The sequence below is a fragment of the Schistocerca cancellata genome, chromosome 1, assembly GCF_023864275.1.
Source record: "Schistocerca cancellata isolate TAMUIC-IGC-003103 chromosome 1, iqSchCanc2.1, whole genome shotgun sequence".
Taxonomy (NCBI): domain Eukaryota; kingdom Metazoa; phylum Arthropoda; class Insecta; order Orthoptera; family Acrididae; genus Schistocerca; species Schistocerca cancellata.
In genome coordinates, this window is record NC_064626.1 from 991,000,555 (window position 1) to 991,019,579 (window position 19,025).

At 44.3% G+C, this 19,025-nt stretch overlaps 1 protein-coding gene and 1 non-coding gene across 2 annotated transcripts in view; one reads left to right on the top strand and one right to left on the bottom strand.

The window, feature by feature from the left end:
- The window catches only part of LOC126088737 (uncharacterized), a 471,473-nt gene that overhangs the window by 305,589 nt on the left and 146,859 nt on the right, over positions 1-19,025 (top strand). The gene's annotated exons all lie outside the window — the stretch shown is intronic.
- Positions 18,778-18,852, bottom strand: Trnat-ugu (transfer RNA threonine (anticodon UGU)). Its single transcript has one exon. It is a non-coding gene; the product is annotated as a tRNA-Thr (tRNA).

Below are 19,025 nucleotides of genomic sequence, written 5' to 3' on the forward strand. Positions count from 1 at the left end.
CGGCGACCTCTGTCAACTACACGTAATGTGGACATCTTTGCTAATGGAATCCACCTTTATAATCCGCCATAATCGACGGCGACCTCTGTCAACTACACGTAATGTGGGTGGCGGTGGCATATGCCGAATAGAGATACACACGGCACGCCACTAACACGGTTGCAGGGAATATCGCGCTTATTGCTCCGTCTGTACATGAAGTTGACGGCACAAACTTCATGACATCCCAATCACATGGCATGACGATATATTCCACTCGCCCCATGTCAAAAGGAGAGTTCTCTGTCTTCAGCAAAACAGCTATCTCTAATTCAAATTTCATGTGAGTATGTAAATTGCAGAGATAAGATGAATCGCCTTATAACAATATCGGAGCTATCGGAAGGCTGCGGTTCTGACTATGCTGGCTGTGAAATCGGTCGGTGACGGTAAATTAGCACACTAGTCACAAAAGTCTTCAGCTACTTTTTACGGTTTCATACTCGGCAGGCAATCAGTAATTTAGGACTCGTCTCAGAGGAGGTAAATAAACTTCAGCACTTGGCGCTGCAAGGTTTTGCAGCTTCCGTTCATAAAATTTTTATTTTTGCGGTCAGCGCATGTGAATTCGAGATGTTACGTCATAATCTAATCATGGGAAGATTGTCTTTCACCTAATATTCGTAATGCGTTTGTAAAGCATACGGACACAAGTTTTTGAATTTTCGTTTATGGAACAATTTACCTCGTATAAAGAAAGATGGATTTGTTCGGTTAGAACACAGTCCCTAACTGCAGACGGAACGTTATTCGCAATAAAAGTACCACTTAACCTGCATGTATGCTGGTACGACATCCACTGCAGATAGCCCACACTAAATGTGGAAAGTAACGAATTTCTCGAGTCATGCTCGCGGAGCCAGTATATTCGTCTTTCATGTTTGTACGTAAATTCTGTACCATTTACGTCTGACGTCTGAGTTCAGATATTCGTCATTAAAGGTAAATGAGTAATAGTTATTCGTATAGTAACTATTCTAGATGTTTAAAAGCGTGAGTAACTGTTCTGGGTGGTTTAAAAGCGTGTTGGTTTGGCTACAACGGCAACAACGAAGTCCCTGAAAATATCCTCATTTTGATTTCCAAGTATAGGCAGTTAGAATATGTCTTACCTAAAGGTTATTTAACCGCATCTGAGATCATTGATGGTCGGTAAAGAACGCTTCCTTGCTGTAAAAGAACAAGTGTCCCTCACATTCCAACAGAAATGGCGTACGATGGAAAAGTTCCAGTACAAGACAAGAAGATGAAGGATATACACAATATAGTTACATACATTCCATATGAGTATAGACCCTTTTATGAGGCGGTGTTGATGAGACGAACGACAGTTATTGGAGAAATCGATAAAAATGGACAGTGGTGATTTTCAGAGTAAATTTAGTATGCAGTATTTTCAAAAGCTGTGAGTAGTATAGACATTTTCTGTATATATTCTATTAGGAATGTTTCTGATGTCGCAATAAGAAGTTTTAATGCCTAATTCTTGATCAATTTGAAGTAGGAAACAAATCCTGGGTTTTAAGTACGAGTATTATTATATATCCTCCAGGACAATCCAGTTCATTCTTCCAGTGTACTGAGACAAGAAGTTAATGTAAAGACTCTCGTATAAATGTTTGGTTAAGACAAAATTCAAAATAATAAAGGGAAGAAGATTTTTGCATTTCCCCACGAAAGGACGTTTTGGGTTCGTTCCCTTCTTCAAACTACCGATTCAATTATACCTACTACTTCGACTGTGCACCTCAAGCCGAACGCTTTGTAAGCGGCGCGCTCTACATGCAATATCTTGGGAGTGGTCATATGAGTAATAACATGACTTGAACAGGTCAGTAGACCCTATTATCTACGGGTAGAGGTTGTCAGTTACTACAACCCATTTGTTGAGCCGTATTTGGAAGCTGATAACTATACAGAACACTGTTGTATATTGCTCTGGGTACTTAACGTGGGTAACTGTCTCTGCTGCTGACTCGATACATAACCCATCAACTGTTTCGGGATGGGGAGATGGTTGTTTCTGCCAGTGTTTCTTTCTTTGTGAAGCGGTGGCCGTGACAAAGTGTTTTTCGGGGCCTTTCGGATAGCTGGGCGTAATATTTCGTGACGGGCGGCGCGGTGTGATGGAGCGGCCGTGATTTATCGGAGTCGGCAGGCAGGTGTAGGACCGGAGACGGGTTCCGGCGGCAAGGCGTCTGACTGAGGGCGCCAGGCCAGGCCGCCTGACAAATGGTCGCAACCTCCGCCGCACCACCGCCGCCGCCAGACGAAACCGGCTCGTCACGTCGCGAATGACGCCACGCTCCACCTGCTGCTCTCGCATCGTGTGCCGTTCTTCTCACTGGCCGAGTCACGTCACGGGCAGCTTGAGAACTCCTTCAGAAACACCAGCATCTCAAAGAAAACTCGTTTACAGGAGATCGCAAGGGCCGCAAACCTTACACTTCCGCATAATTTTGCTTCCTTAATGAATATTCTTCACCTTCTGTTAAAGAACAATGCTGAAGACAGATAGGCTGACTGGGTAATCAGTGAAGAGGTAGTGAATTGGAACGGGAAGATGAAAAGATCTTTATGGGGCAATTGGACTGAAAGAAAGGCGGATACCCTGTTAGGACGTAGAAAGACGTGACAAATATCATGGGATACCGCCTAATATCGCTTGGACCTTTTTTTGGCTCAGTGCAGCAGCTCGACATGGCAAGGACTCAGCAAGTCGTTGGACGTCCCTTGCAGGAATATTTAGCTATCGTGCTTCTATAGCCGTCCATAATTACGAAAGTGTAGCCGATGCAGGATTTTGTGCTCGAATTAACCTCTCGATTATGTCCGCAAGTATTCGATTAGATTCATGTCGAGCAATCTGGGTGGTCAAATCATTATTCTCGTGAACTATCCAGAATGTTCTTCAGACCAGTCGCGGACAATTGGCCTGGTGACATCGTGCAGTGTCATCCATAAAGATTCCAATGTTGTTTGAGAATAAGAAGACCATGAAAGGCTGCAAGTGATCTCCAAGTAGCTAACATAAGCATTTCCAGTCAGTGATCGGTTCAGTTGGCCTAGAGGACCCAGTCCATTCCACGTAAACACAGCACACAGCATTATGGAGCCACCACCAACTTACACAGTGCTTTGTTAACAACTTGGGCCCATGGCTTCGTGGGATCTGTGCAACACGTGAAGCCTGCCATCAGCTCTTATCAAATGAAATCGAGATTCATTTCAGCAGGCCACGGTTTTGCAGTCGTCGAGGGTACAACCGATATGGTGACGAGCCCAGCAAAGACGCAGGAGGCGATGACGTGCTGTTAGCAAAGGCACACCTGTCGGTCGTCTGCTGCCATAGTCCATTAACGCCAAATTTTGTCGCACTGTCCTAATGGGTACGTTCGTCATACGTCCCACATTGATGTCTGCAGTTATTTCATGTAATGTTGCCTGTCTGTTAGCACCGACAACTCTGCGCAAGCGCCTCTGCTCTCGGTCTTTAACTGAATGCCGTTGGTGGTGATGGGAGATAATGCCTGAAATTTGACACTGTGAACCGCGGAATATTGCATTTTCTAATGATTTCCGAAATGGAATGTCCCGTGCGTCTAGCTTCAGCTACCATTTCGCGTTCAAAGGCTGTTAATTTCAGTCATGCGACCAGAGTCACGTCGGGAACCTTTTCACATGAATCACCTGAGTACAATCGACAACTCCGCCAATGCACCGCCCTTTTATACCTTATGTACACGATACTACCAACCTCTGTTTATGTACATATAGCTATCCAGTTAGACCGAGGCATCAACTGACTGTTAATTTGATGATAGAGGGAACTGTAGTGGGTAAAAATCTATAACATTTCATTTCCTGGTCAAGCTTGTGTGCTCTCTTTTCTAGTGTCTTTGGTAAGATGATTTTCTCCTTCCTGGAGGTGATGTGCCAGTCTTTCTGTAAAACTTCCTAAATATTTTATTCTTGGGTCAACTAGGTTGGCTAAAGGGCTCGTGATTTCCCATGATGACCAATGTTTCCCGGTACCCATCGCAAAGGAACTTGTGCACGTCCTGGCAGGAAACAGCACCTTACAGAAAATGCTAGTAAGCAACAAACGGCCCATTGAAATTCCTGTATTTGACAAATGAAACTGGTTGGTTGAAAGCACTGAATGTTAAAATTATTTTATAGAGTGCTTTTGGACCACTTTAAATCGGAAGTTCGCTTTCAGCCCCCATGGGGTTGAGGTAAAAAGACGCGGACCCTATAGGGTGGAGTTGGTGTTTTAAAGCATTTAATGGAAGTCTGAAGGCAGTGATCGTTTGTGGCCAATGTATTTACTTTTTCAGTGCGACAAACTCAAGTACGGAAAAGTGCTTTCCCTTGCGCGGGCATGGAATTCTGTCTAGGAGTTTTTGCAGTTTTTCTTGGCGAATGTTGCAGTTTAGTGAGTGTGTATTTGTTTGGCAAGAAGAGGCCTCACAGAAGATCGCGGAGCCGTTACATAGGTGGGGACACATAAATCACATACTCGGCTTCGTTCAACTGATACCAAAAAATTCCGTTTGTTGTCACGTTTTTTCCTCCTTTCTCCCTATTTACTTTAAACTGTGTTTCTATTTTGCTATCGTGGTGAATATTTTCGAAAGTTGTAAGGAGCTAGTTTGTAGGCGGTGTGTGGATTGTTAACGGCGTCCATATTAGAGTCCAATGGCCCGATCTCGGAATCTTCCTGAAAGTATTTAGATAGTTACAGAGCTGTAATCACTGACTTTCGAGTAGTGTTAAGATTAGCTCTGTCTAGCGAATCAGAGTGAGACCGTCAACTCATATATTGGCGGGGCACCTGCGGCTCTATCCCGCATTCTGCATCTCAGCCGCCATAATAACCTATTCTGTCTGTCTTCAACGATGATATTTCTGTCGGTATAATGCTTTCTATCCCTCGAATCCGTTTAAGTTGGTGTCTTTCTCTGCGCTCTCTGTTTGCTGGTCTGTTATAAAATTTATTTTTGGATATCGTATTCTTTCTTGTTCCATTAAGTGTCAGAGCCAAAATAGTTATGAGTTGTATTTCATGAATCATTCATGAAAGTTTATGCTTTATTCGAATCTCGTCGCGTGATTTTATTACAATGATTCAGTAATACCTTTCGACAAAGGGTGTAATAAACTCACATTGCCATATCAATACATTGTGATTAGTGAACTTTACTAAACCGAACTTTAAATAATGCTAGTGATGAAAGAATTCATCACTGACAAGGAGGAGGATCACCAACGAAGTGCGACAATGCGGCAAGGACCTTTGAGCAAAATAAACAAACTTGCAATATTACAAAAAAAATTACATGTTAACATTGGGGTAAAGGGACATAGTAGTCCCGGGAATATATGTGCACTACCTGATCAATAGAGCGTAAACACCTATTAGTGGACATGAATTTGGCGTGTGCGCAACGTTAGCCATTTTGATGGTTTGAACTCTGCTAGGGAGACTTTCAGTGAGGTGTCTGGATGACTGGCAGCTCATTCTTTCCCAGCAGCCGAAACTGGAGAAAGTAGTGATGTCGGATGTGGGGTCTGGAGCGAAGTCGACGTTCTAACCCATCCCGGAGGCAGTCCTTTGGGTTCACGTGGGGATTCGGGGCAGGCCAGTCCATTTTAGGAATGTTATTGTCCGCAAACAATTGCCTGACAGATGATGTATTATGACAGGGTGCATTGCCCTGCTGATACATTCAGTCATCATCTTCGAACAGCTCTTCTGTTGTATGGGTACACAGTGCTGTAAAATGTGTTCATTGTGAGCACAGTAAGGGGACCACACCCTAACCGCGAGAACAACCCCATACCCTAACACCACCAACTCCGTATTTGACTGATGGGACTACACACAATGGCAGGTAACTTTCTCCGGGCATCCGGGAATCCCAAACTCTTCCATCGGATCGTCGTAGGGTAGAGTGTAATTCATCACTTCAAATTACTCTTTTCCAACCATCCACTTTGCAGTGGCGTCACTCAGCATTGACTGCAGGAATTGTAGCTTGTGAGGAGCTGTTCGACCATTGTACCCCATTCTTTTTAGCTCCCTATGCATAGTCATTGTGCTATCTGGACTGCTGATAGCACTTTGGAACTAGGAGTGATTCACTTCGTTGGTTTCACGTAATCTTTTTACAAGCAGCCTCCGCAATGCTCGACAGTTGCTGTTGATCAGTGCACGAGATCTGCCTGGTGTTGATTTAGCACGTTCGTTGTATCGTGTTTCCACTTCACAGTCACATCACCACCTGCCTGCCTGGTCAGTATTAGGAGGATTGAAATGTCCCTGATGGATATTTTAGTCAGGTGACATCCAATGACTAGTCGACGTTCGAGGTCACTGACCTCTCGTCGCCGACCCACTCTGCTCGTACCGCTTCTCTGCTCATAACACAACACTCCCCGCCTTTTCTTATAGTGGCGGGTCGGCCTCTCGTGAAATTTGATGGTCAGTCCGTATTACATAAAGTTATACTGATACAATTTGATCAGAGTGTGTATGTTGTTAATTGGCTGAACCCTTTTTACCCCAGAGACACACATGTCTCTTGTTATTCACTTCTGTCACTGGCTACGTATTTTATATCTTAATCCCTCCTGCAGGGGGTAACGTCCAGTCATAGTGTTCCTGTCCGCCCCGTAAGCTGAGTGGTCAGCGTGACGGATTGCCGTCCTACGGGCCCGGGTTCGATTCCCGGCTGGGTCGGGAATTTTCTCCGCGCAGGGACTGGGTGTTGTGCTGTCTTCATCATTATTTCATCCCCATCCGGCGCGCAGGTCGCCCAATGTGGCGTCAAATGTGATAAGACCTGCACCAAGACGGCTTGGACCTGCCCCGCAAGGGACCTCCCGGCCAATGACGCCAAACGCTCTTTTCCATTTTCCATAGTGTTCCTCACTTCTGTTTGGTCGGGCCTGCAAATCCAATACCCACGTGGTCGCTAGCGTTTGAATTGCCGGCCACTGTGGCCGAGCGGTTCTAGGCGCTTCAGTCCGGAACCGCGTTGCTGCTACGATCGCAGGTTCGAATCCTGCCTGCCTCGGGCGTTTGAATGCATCCTTTTTTGTTTTTCTTGTTGGCTGGAGATCAGGTTACTGCTTTCCACGCACAGGTATTTTTCCACAGCTGAACTCCATGAGAAACAAAACTGGGGTTCCCATAAGTTCTTGCAGAGGCAATGTACTGTCATGAACTGTGTCTTAACATAATAACTGCGACCTCGATATGTGTCCTATTACGCTTCTTCCGATTTAACGGAGTGACGCCCTACAGCTCATTAGGAGATCGGAATCTGAAAAGTCCAGTAGTACACCATATTTTTTCCTGACCGCAACTGTGTGTAAATCGTTCGGTACTGTGAATGCTAGAGCCGGTTTCTCGAACCGGAGTGACACATTTTTGTTGAATCTACAGACGATGTTGTGGTCAGAGCCAGACGCTAGGTCACGGGCGTATGACTTTCCCATTACAACAGGTACTTTCCAGCATCGGTTGGAAACGAACTTCAGAAAGTACTGGCACAAAGCAGCACTCTAGTGTTCTTAGTGGCAGCAGGTAATGACGAACTGAAATGCAACATTCCGTCCTTATAGTGATTAGCAGAAAAGCATGGAAGTAAAATAATTTCGGGAAGCGGTTTGGAGCTTGCAACATCGAGGAGGCTACCGATGGACCTCGTGAGGATAAGGAACAAATAGTAGTCCCGGTTACTCGTATCCTCTGAGTACATCATGTCGGGAGTGACTAATCATCAGTGATCAATAAAGTTGTTTTGGCTAGTATGGAAAACGCTGTGAGACCAACACATCAAATGACAAACAATCCATTGGAAAATGTAACACGGAATATTTCACAGACTTGGCATGCCATCAAAACATGTAGTCAGTAAAAAATAAAATACTATGATTTTAAACTGAGCACCAATCTTTGAATTACACAATATTTTGTGTCACTGAGTACTGGTGTAAAGACACAGAAATCGGACGTATAGTACCATCATTGTATGACAGGATAGACTCTTACTGTTGGACTGCTTCAAAGGGCAGAGGATCGTGCATTTATAACAGAAAAGGAACATAGTTCAAATCAAAACATGACCTTAGTAAAGTAAGTGAAGACGTTTTAAAAATTGGGTGTTGAGTTAATAACACCAAGAAATCAATCATTTTGTGCGAGCGCGCGCGAGCTTGCTTGCGTATGCGTATGTATGTGTGTGTGTGTGTGTGTGTGTGTGTGTGTGTGTGTGTGTGTGTCGATGTCCAGTGGTAGTGTGGACACATTTTTCAATAAATAACAGAAGTTCTAGATAAAGTATCAAGTATAAAAGTCAATATCATTTGGTGTGGAGATACAGACATAATCACAAATATCGTAAATGAAACTAGTAACTTCTTTATAAACATCCTTCAGAGGCATACCTCGATTTGCCAATAGTGCAACAAGGGTTACTGCAATGACGTCATCGGAATTGACCAAGTAGCCACAAATATGGACAGGCTAAAGTGTGATCTTCCTTTTAAAGATCTTGGACTATCACACCATTTCTGTCAAATAATAACAGTGAAATCTGACATGGAAAATTCGCTAAAAGAAGTAGCAAACAAAAGGCAGCTAACGTTAATGTTGACGTGGACACGGATGGGACATGTGACGCCACGAGAGCCACACGGCACAGGGGACGACCTGGTTAACGTGATCTGCGCTCTCAGCGCTCTCCAGCGGCCGTTGTGGGCTTTATTTGGCTCACAGGCCATGCACTTTCTTTACGAAAATGGAAGCGCCAAGATAGCTGCTGTAACTCTTTTGATTGTCGAAGAAGTGCGGAGAAGATCGCGAAGAAGATTCTTGGGCGTCGATGGCATGAACAGCGAATTGCTAGCAGAGGAGCACTACATAATGCTGTGCAACGATCTGACATACATACAAGTAGAAGTTATTCGGTAACTCATCTGAGCTTTCACTCCATTTTCGGTTTTAAATAGAATATAGTTAAGGTGCAGTGTCTAATGTCAGTTTAACTTGTTTTTCTAACAAAGCATTTTTGTGCGGGGACCCAAACAAAATCTCGGATTTGTTTGCTATTTTCCTTTTTTGTTGTGGGTCGATCATATTTTGACAGTGGATAAATACTGGATAGGTCTAAAGTTGTTGATACGTCAGCACTCCGAACTTCATTTGTGTCTCGTTCTTGGCTTTTTTCCCCCTGGTGACTGCACAGACAGATCATCTGTCACTGAGAAGCAACATTTGTCCGTGGGCTCTTGTTAACTTCTTTGCCTTCTTCAGTTACTGGAAATTCGGTTCTCTCATTGTTCTCTCATTGATTTCTGATGGAGCAAAGTCTTCTGCTGTGAAGACACCCCGTTGACTCGAAGGATTTTTCAGTTGTTTGGATTGCGGGCACTCTAGAATACGCAGCTTTAAGCAAAGCACTGACATCTGTCTGCCTAATGGGGCTTCCTGAATTAATAACAGAAACAAAGACGGGGGGGGGGGGGGGGGTTAAGAGTACGCATGTAGTCTTGCCCGCTATCTTACAGCCTACTCTTAAAAGACACGCCATGCAGTTAAAAAAAAAAAATCACAAGTGGCAGCCAGTGCTTCGTTCTGCTGGTTGTTGTGCCGTGGTTTGTTCCTCACTGAACGTGATTCTTTTGGCAAATAATTTTATTTTCTTGTGTATATCTAGACAGTGCTTACTGGTTACGATGTACAACTTAAATATTACATAATTGGAAGCAAACACTTATATTTACATGCTGTAACCAATAAATCTGGCGCAGCTCTTCAAGATTTCATGTGATGAAGCAAATATAGTATTCGTAAATATATCAATTTTGAGATAATACTTCTATGAAAAGAATAAGAAAGATTCAGAATCTGTGAGAAAAGAAAAGGTAAAAAAGTTGAAGGTAAAAACAAAAAAGTGGAAGACGGCATACAGGAACCAGCTACCTTGCGCAACTCAAGAGACCACGGCTCACGACGCTATCGACTGCGCTACAACTTCGACATAGCCATCGTCCCTACTCATATAGTCTACAGCTCTTAAATACTGTTTCTGCAGATGTCATTATTTGATATTTAATATGCAAACTGTACCAGAGAGACGCACTTTTGGTAGATCATTACTGTGTCGTAGCATTGAAACGGTATATTTTCGTAGCACACAAGTTACCACAAAAACTAGAGGAAGGAATAAGTCTTTACTTACCGACACGTGGTTTACTGTCATTTTATTGTAACAAGTCGTAGTTATAACGATGCGTTTTCGGGAGATCCTGAATTTGCTCATACTCTGAAACAGCTTGCATCATATCACATACTCTATGATAAAGAAAACTCACCAAATACGATGTTTAACGGATACAGTATGGCGGCTTCTATCTTATGCTTGTAACGTAAAACGACATCATCTTTATTGGCTACGTTGCTCTCTGGAATTCTACGCTTTGACGCCACCAACTCCGAGTGCAAGCGCGTTTTCACGTCCCGTGAGAGGGCGGCTTAAGAGTGCGTGAAATCTGGCAGCGGCCACAAGTGGCATTTCGCACGACGCCAGGGGAGCCATGAGGACGGGCGAATGGATCGTTTCAAAACTGCTAAAAACGTTAGTTATGTGTCTGTCATGTCATATGTTTTGGGTGTTGTGTTACAGAGCGATATATAGCTAGCATGTTGTTTTTGCTGAGAACATTTCAGATCCTACCAGGGTACGTATTGAGGCGAGCCGGCACTTTCCCTGGTTTTTGCTGCAGCTGCCGGCGACGCCACGTGGAAACATTGCACAGTGGCGCCGCGCGGCCACGCACACCCTGAGCGTTGAGACGTCCTCTTAATTCTAACAAGCTTTTAATTGGGTTTCTTTATGCCAGGGAATAGAAGACGCAGTAATCCTCTCTCGGGGGGCATGTTTATTCTGAGAAAGCTCGCGGCGCGTCCCACGCAGGGACAGATTCATGCGCTATTCAATTACCGGCGCCAGCAGTAAAGCCGCTGCCGTGGCCGCAGCCGCACCTTTGTGTCGCGGCTCTCTACCGCGGCCGCCGCCGCTCCTCCTGTTCCTCCTCCTCCACTTTGTCCTCCTACTTTCGCTTCTTCTCACTCTGCTTCTTCCTCATGCAGCACGCCCTGCCTGGCGAGTGCGCGCCACTACCTATAGGGCTTTTCAAACTAAAATTTCGCTACCCAATCCCTATTTTGGATAGTGACAACCAGTGCTACGAATGTGACTAATGCTGACCATTATTCTGGGTGGTTATAATTAAACTCTAGCTATTTGAGAGGACCCTCATGAAGAACGAGTTTTCGTAGGACAATGAAACTTTGTGGAAGGTTATGTATGGACAAACGGAAGAAAAGTACCGTATGAACCATTCATAGAAACACATTTTAATTTCCACGTGAGAGGGTTCGAATCTGCTAATTTCTTCAACAGTTTATTGCGCAGTTGGCCGTCGGCTTCTCCCCGGAGCAAATCGTGTCACTGGCCGACCATTCGAAAGATTAATTATAACCAGTCTCTACCTCAGAAGCTCCGCCCCCCTTCTTCCTAGTCTGCTAGCATTGAGTGTGATTTAAATAAAAAACAAAAAAACTTAATATAGGGCTACGTGCAAGAGCAAAAATGCCAGTAAGGAAAGAAAGATATGACATAATCATAGAGTAGCAAAGTGGCTCTGAGCACTATGGGACTTAACATCTGTGGTCATCAGTCCCCTAGAACTTAGATCTACTTAAACCTAACTAACCTAAGGACATCACACACATCCATGCCCGAGGCAGGATTCGAACCTGCGACCGTAGCAGTCGCGCGGTTCCGGACTGCGCGCCTAGAACCGCTAGACCACCGCGGCCGGCATAGAGTAGCAATATCTGTGGAGTAAACAAAGTGAAATCCGGATGTCGGCAACATCAAGCTAGGATTGTTACGTGACTTTCATATAACGTCGTTTGTTTGCATTTTGCGATACGACCGAAACTTTAACAGTGCATGTATTTGCCCTACTTCTACACATTTTTGTGTTAGTAACAGCAACGATAAACAGTTTTTGTTTTCACACTATCATTCTAAGCGCCACCTCTTCATTACCTTCAAGTAACACGATAGTATGGTGATAGGCTGATACAGCTCGGGTGTCTCACATATTTTTCCCAGTTTATGGATAGTGACGACACGACATGTTTCTAGTTAGTCGATTTTGATCTTTTGCGTCCATACACTTTTGTAAATATTGAACAGCAGCAGTTTCCCTTTGTGTGGGAGGTGTCGTAGCATTGGGTATTCAATTTAATCCGGGCTAGGTGTAGTACCCTGCCCTTAGAAGACGGCTGTCTGGATTTTTTCCAGAGAAAAGGGCTGTGTAATTACTCTGTTGACCTCATATTCCGCCTTGTCTTTCTTGTCCATTACGTCAGCTGGGGCTATCATATACTAGAGCGATTCTAAAAGTTCGTGTGATGGTGGAGACTTGTGTATGTCCATTGTCAGACCGTTTTTTATGTTCCTTATTACATTCCAAATCCTTGTTAAATGCGTTTCTTTGCAGACCGAAGCGAAGAAATTTTACCACGATTTTCATTTTGTGTATTTAAAAATTTTCTTGACTGTAGCTTGTGCATTGTTTAGCAATGAAGTTTGTGTCATTAGAGAAATGTTTGTATTTTTATTAATGCCGCCCCCCCCCCCCCCCCCCCCCCCGCGTTCCTCGAGGACTGCGTCAAATTCTGAATCCCGTCAACAGGATGACGGTCTATGAGGAGTCCGCTTATGTCCTTTTTCAGATATAGACTTCCGCAGCTTCATTGATAAGCAATACCAAGACTGCTTAGCCTTATTCGGGGTACCCAGTTTCGATGATATCTTGTAGTATTTCTTCCAGTAGTGTTTCTTATAGTGCCCAACCGACTTTGTTTGTCTTCAGTTTCCGGCTGACTGCGTGTTTGTCAGTCTCCCTAGGTTGATCGTGAATTGTAATTTGAATTGGCAAGTGATCGAGATCTTAAGTATCCGGTATCACAATTCGTGGTGTTCCAGTAGATAGTGCAGAGTATGCTATGCTCAAGTCTACCGCCGTCGGGACTTCATTTGGTCTGACTATTAGTGTTGGCGGGTCATCGTTCAGTGCTATAATGTTTTCCGAATATAGTACATCCACTAGTACTTATGCCATGGTGTTGACAGTTCTGCAACCCCACAGTGTGTGGTGGCCGTTAGAGTCACCTCGTAGTAAAAGGGGTTTCCCCGTGGAGTCAGTTATTGTTGTTAACTGTTATTTGAAAGTCTGTCATTGCCGGCCGCGGTGGTCTCGCGGTTCTAGGCGCGCAGTCCGGAACCGCGCGTCTGCTACAGTCGCAGGTTCGAATCCTGCCTCGGGCATGGATGTGTGTGACGTCCTTATGTTAGTTAGGTTTAAGTAGTTCTAAGTTCTAGGGGACTGATGACCACAGCTGTTAAGTCCCATAGTGCTCAGAGCCATTTGAACCATTTGAAAGTCTGTCATTAGGTGCTTTTTATGCTGAGACCAAAATGAGATGGAGGTCCCTATCCGCATTTACAAAGGATCGTGCTGAGTAGGCAATATTGAAAATGGAAATGGATAGCTTGTTCTACCAACAACACCGCACTGCCATAGCCATCATCTCTATCTTCTCTAACGACAGGGTAGCTGATGATTAATGGATCACATTCTCGACTAATAAGTTTGCTTAGCGCCATAGGCTGTAGTCTGCGTATGTTTCTATGTCTACTTTCAAAAAATAGATGAAAGGTCGGTTATTGGTAGTTGTCTATAAGTTAGCTGTGCAATTTCAACATTGGTTGTTGATGGTTCCTTCTTGGGTGGCGTCGACACAATGCTTTCTCCGTTTTGTCTTTTATCGTCCCTCCTCCGTGCAGTCCCGTTCACGTTTCGTGTGAGCTGCAGGTCTCTTGCGTTAGGTGCATCTACAGGGGGAAAAGGTTGGCGTGTGTCTGCGTTGTGTGTCGCTAATCACTTCACTGATGGTTGCATGATGTGCATCAGTATCCATTGTGACAATGTGAGCTGGTTTAGCGAAGTTTGTGGAGGAAGGGGGCTGAATCGTCACCTTCTGTGGTTTTAACGAAGTGATAGAGCGGTCAGCGCGGCGTATTGCTGACCAAAGGGGCACTGGTATGATTCATGGCCAGGTCGGAGATTTTCTCCACTCGAGGACTGGATGTAAAATTGTCCTTACGTTCGTATCGCCATAATTAATATTCTACTACTGATATGGATGTATGGCCACCTCTCGAAAGCAAATAAATAAATAATTAAAAAAACTGTCACTGTTGACACAGTGCGAGCACGAGCCAAGTGGGAAGTGTTTACACCGTATTAGCGCACTGCTGTTACTCCTTGCGCATCGTGGAGCCAACTTTACCAAATACTTTGAACGACATTAGCACTGAACTTTCGATGCAATCACTTATATTATGCGAGTCTGTCAGGAGCGTCGTTAGCCGAGGAAGGTTTCGAAATGTAGTTCAATATTTGTGTACTCATTATTCTGTTGGCAGTAATCGACAGTGTCTTTTCACTATTACCACGCCACTAACAATCTTAAGTTGTTATTTTTGTGGGCTGTCCGTAAAGTGTTTAATATTTCCCATGTCGTAGCGAATTTTTTTTTGTGTTAACAAATACTTAAATGTAAATCAAAGCTTTAGTTTAAATAGTGATGGCTTCTACTTCTGTTGCTGTCTTTTAATATTTATTTACCAGGTCGGTCCTATAGCTTTTGTTGAGAGTGTGCTTAGTTGAAGAGATAACAAGTACTCATCTGGTTTGAAACAAATATCGCTTGAAGCTTTCCCGATATTTAAGCTACTTATGCTATTTTCAACTTACTGTCGAATACTGTTGTTTCTGTAGGTATCGTTTAGTATGGTTGAGTATCTTACCTGCCATATCAGATACAACTTACCCACCTGCTTACCCAATCTTTTGAAATTCTGATTTCTCATACTAACCAGAATGAAATTTTCACTCTGCAGTGGAGTGTGCGATGATATGAAATTTCCTGACAGATTAAAACTGTGTGCTGGACCGAGAATCGAACTCAGGACATTGCCTTGCGCATGAAAGTGCTGTACTGACTGAGCTACCCGAGCACGACTCACGACCCTTCCTCGCAGCTGTATTTCCGCCAGGCCCTCGGGGGGTGGGGGGGGGGCCTCGACATTCGTTTGCTGAGTACGGGCTTGGCTTCCTTGGGGTTCCTCAACTGGGGACTGGTAAGTGTCGCCAGTCCCCCGTCACCTTAAGCTCTGGGCACGCTTCAGCGACCACTATGCGGCACTGCAGTGGAACATTGTGTGTCGCTGGGCACGGGGATCTTGATATGACTCAGTCTCAATGTGTGCTGTGCGCTGATGAGATGCGTGGCTGTTGAGGTGGAACAGTTAGCCGGCAACCTCTGGGGAATCTGCTTCACCACAGTTGTATAAGGCTTATCTAGGCACAAGCGGCTCTGTCTAGTCGGACTTTCATTTCCGTAGATTCTCGTGGGACCGGGAGGCAGCCTTAGAAATTGTCTCTGCCTCCTCCCAGCGACAAGGGTGGGCCGCTGGTGGGTACTGACACCAAGTCGAACAAGAGGACTCGTGTCACCAGATCTCGAGACATGTGAATTACACACAGTCTTTTAGTCTCTAGTAACAGAACACATGATGATGTTGGTCAGACTGATTCTTATATTTAAACGAAAAGAGGCAGCTTTTGAGAAAGGTTAACCTTTCTACATACAAAAAAGTTATGAGGGCATTGCTGATAATTTAAATTCTGTCAAGCATTTGTGAAAAGGGGCCCTTTTGGTAGAAACGAGTTACTTCCAATGCCTCGGGGAGTAGGTAATTGAAAGTGAACTGCACAACGTCTTAACTACAGCAAAGGTGTTGTGACTTGCGGGGATCTGGTTGACATTCCCCGAAAAGAACTGAAAGCTGGGTGATCCAAGAAATGAATTGTTGATGTGCAAAACATAATGAAAAGGGTGGATGGCGATATTATGAAATCAGATTCGTTTATACTGACTTACAGCCTTACGAATCTTCCAGGTTTCCTTAGCCTCAGTGTGCGGCCGTATTATCCCAACCCATTGCGCTGGTTTACTTGGCAGCGCTTTGAACACACCATCTTAGGCAAATGCCTAAGGCCGCCCATGAAGGAATTGGTTGTACGTCTCCTCCAAAGTGTGTCAGTTGCTCTGGGGATCACCCTGTCTTTATTAGGGACTGCAGTGCCTCCCTTCAAGAATGGAAGATACAGGAGATCAAAAGAATTAAGTGCACCCTCGTATGGTGAGGTCACAAAGATCTATATGGCTGTGCAGCCCCATAGTTCACTACCTTCTTTGATGCAGCTCTCCATGCTACTCTATCCTGTGCAAGCTTCTTCATCTCCCAGTACCTACTGCAACCTATATCCTTCGGAATCTGTTTAGTGTATTCATCTCTTGGTCTCCCTCTACGATTTTTACCCACCACGCTGCCCTCCAATACTAAATTGGTGCTCCCTTGATGCCTCAGAATATGTCCTACCAACCGATCCCTTCTTCTAGTCAAGTTGTGCTACAAATTTCTCTTCTCCCAAATTCTATCCAATACCTCCTCATTAGTTATGTGATCTACCCATCTAATCTTCAGCGTTCTTCTGTAGCACCACATTTCGAAAGCTTCTATTCTCTTCTTGTCTAAATACTTATCGTCCACGTTTCACTTCCATACATGGTTACACTCCATACAAATACTTTCAGAAACGACTTCCTGACACTTAAATCTATACTCGATGTTAACAAATTTCTCTTCTTCAGGAACACTTCCCTTGCCATTGCCAGTCTACATTTTATATCCTCTCTACTTCGACCATCATGAGTTATTTTGATCCCCAAATAGCAAAATTCATTTACTACTTTAAGCGTCTCATTTTCTAATCTAGTTCCCGCAGCACTATTCGATTTAATTCGACTACATTCCATTATCCTCGTTTTGCTTTTGTTGATGTTCATCTTATATCCTTCTTTCAAGACACTGTCCATTCCGTTCAGCAGCTGTTCCAGGTCCTTTGCTGTCTCTGACAGAATTACAATGTCATCGGCGAACCTCAAAAGTTTTTATTTCTTCTCCATTTACCTGCATTTGTCAGTGCACTTGTGCTGCAGTTCCTTTAAATCCCATACCTCCTCCCTGAACATCAGACAAGGCTGAGATTGCCAAAGTTGTGGAGTTCACAGCTCCTCTACACGTTGAATTATACAGGGTGATTCAAAAAGAATACCACAACTTTAAAAATGTGTATTTAATGAAAGAAACATAATATAATCTTCTGTTATACATCATTACAAAGAGTATTCAAAAAGATTTTTTTTCACTCAAAAACAAGTTCAGAGATGTTCAATATGGCCCCCTCCAGACACTCGAGCAATATCAACCCGATACTCCAACTCGTTCCACACTCTCTGTAGCATATCAGGCGTAATAGTTTGGATAGCTGCTGTTATTTCTCGTTTCAAATCATCAATGGTGGCTGGGAGAGGTGGCCGAAACACCATATCCTTAACATACCCCCATAAGAAAAAATCGCAGGGGGTAAGATCAGGGCTTCTTGGAGGCCAGTGATGAAGTGCTCTGTCACGGGCTGCCTGGCGGCCGATCCATCGCCTCGGGTAGTTGACGTTCAGGTAGTTACGGACAGGTAAGTGCCAATGTAGTGGCGCTCCATCCTGCTGAAATATGAATTGTTGTGCTTCTTGTTCGAGCTGAGGGAACAGCCAGTTCTCTAACATCTCCAGATACTGTAGTCCAGTTACAGTAGCACCTTCGAAGAAAAAGGGACCAAAAACTTTATTGGCTGAAATGGCACAGAAAACGTTCACCTTAGGCGAGTCACGTTCATACTGAGTTGTTTCCCGCGGATTCTCAGTGCCCCATATACAGACATTGTGACGGTTGACTTTCCCGTTAGTGTGGAAAGTTGCTTCATCACTAAACACAATCTTTGAAACGAAAGATTCATCTGTTTCCATTTGAGCAAGGATAAAATGACAGAAATCGATTCTTTTAATCTTATCAGCTGCAGACAGTGCTTGAACCAATTTCAGACGATAAGGTTTCATAACTAACCTTTTTCGTAGGACTCTCCATACAGTTGATTGTGGAATTTGCAGCTCTCTGCTAGCTCTGCGAGTCGATTTTCCTGGGCTACGAACAAATGCTTGCTGGATGCGTGCTACATTTTCATCACTCGTTCTCAGCCGTCCAGAACTTTTCCCTTTGCACAAACACCCATTCTCTGTAAACTGTTTATACCAAAGTTTAATACACCACCTATCAGGAGGTTTAACACCATACTTCGTTCGAAATGCACGCTGAACAACTGTCGTCGATTCACTTCTGCCGTACTCAATAACACAAAAAGCTTTCTGTTGAGCGGTCGCCATCTTAGCATCAACTGACGCTGACGCCTAGTCAACAGCGCCTCAAGCGAACAAATGTACAACTAAATGAAACTTTATAGCTCCCTTAATTCGCCGACAGATAGTGCTTAGCTCTGCCTTTTGTCGTTGCAGAGTTTTAAATTCCTAAAGTTGTGGTATTCTTTTTGAATCGCCCTGTATTAATACCTTCAGCTGCTGCTGACGGGCGTTGATATATATCATCGGGGACAGGTGGAAATGTGTGCCCCAACCGGGACTCGAACCCGGGATCTCCTGCCTACATGGCAGACGCTCTATCCATCTGAGCCACCGAGGGCACAGAGGATAGTGCGACTGCAGGGACCATCTCGCGCACACCTCCCGCGAGACCCACATCCTCACCTTGTATGTCCACACACTACATTCATAGTGTCCCATCCCAATACACTCATTACTCGTGGAAGACATTCTTACCAAGTCCCTTAAGAGTTCGGGGAATATGTGTGCATCC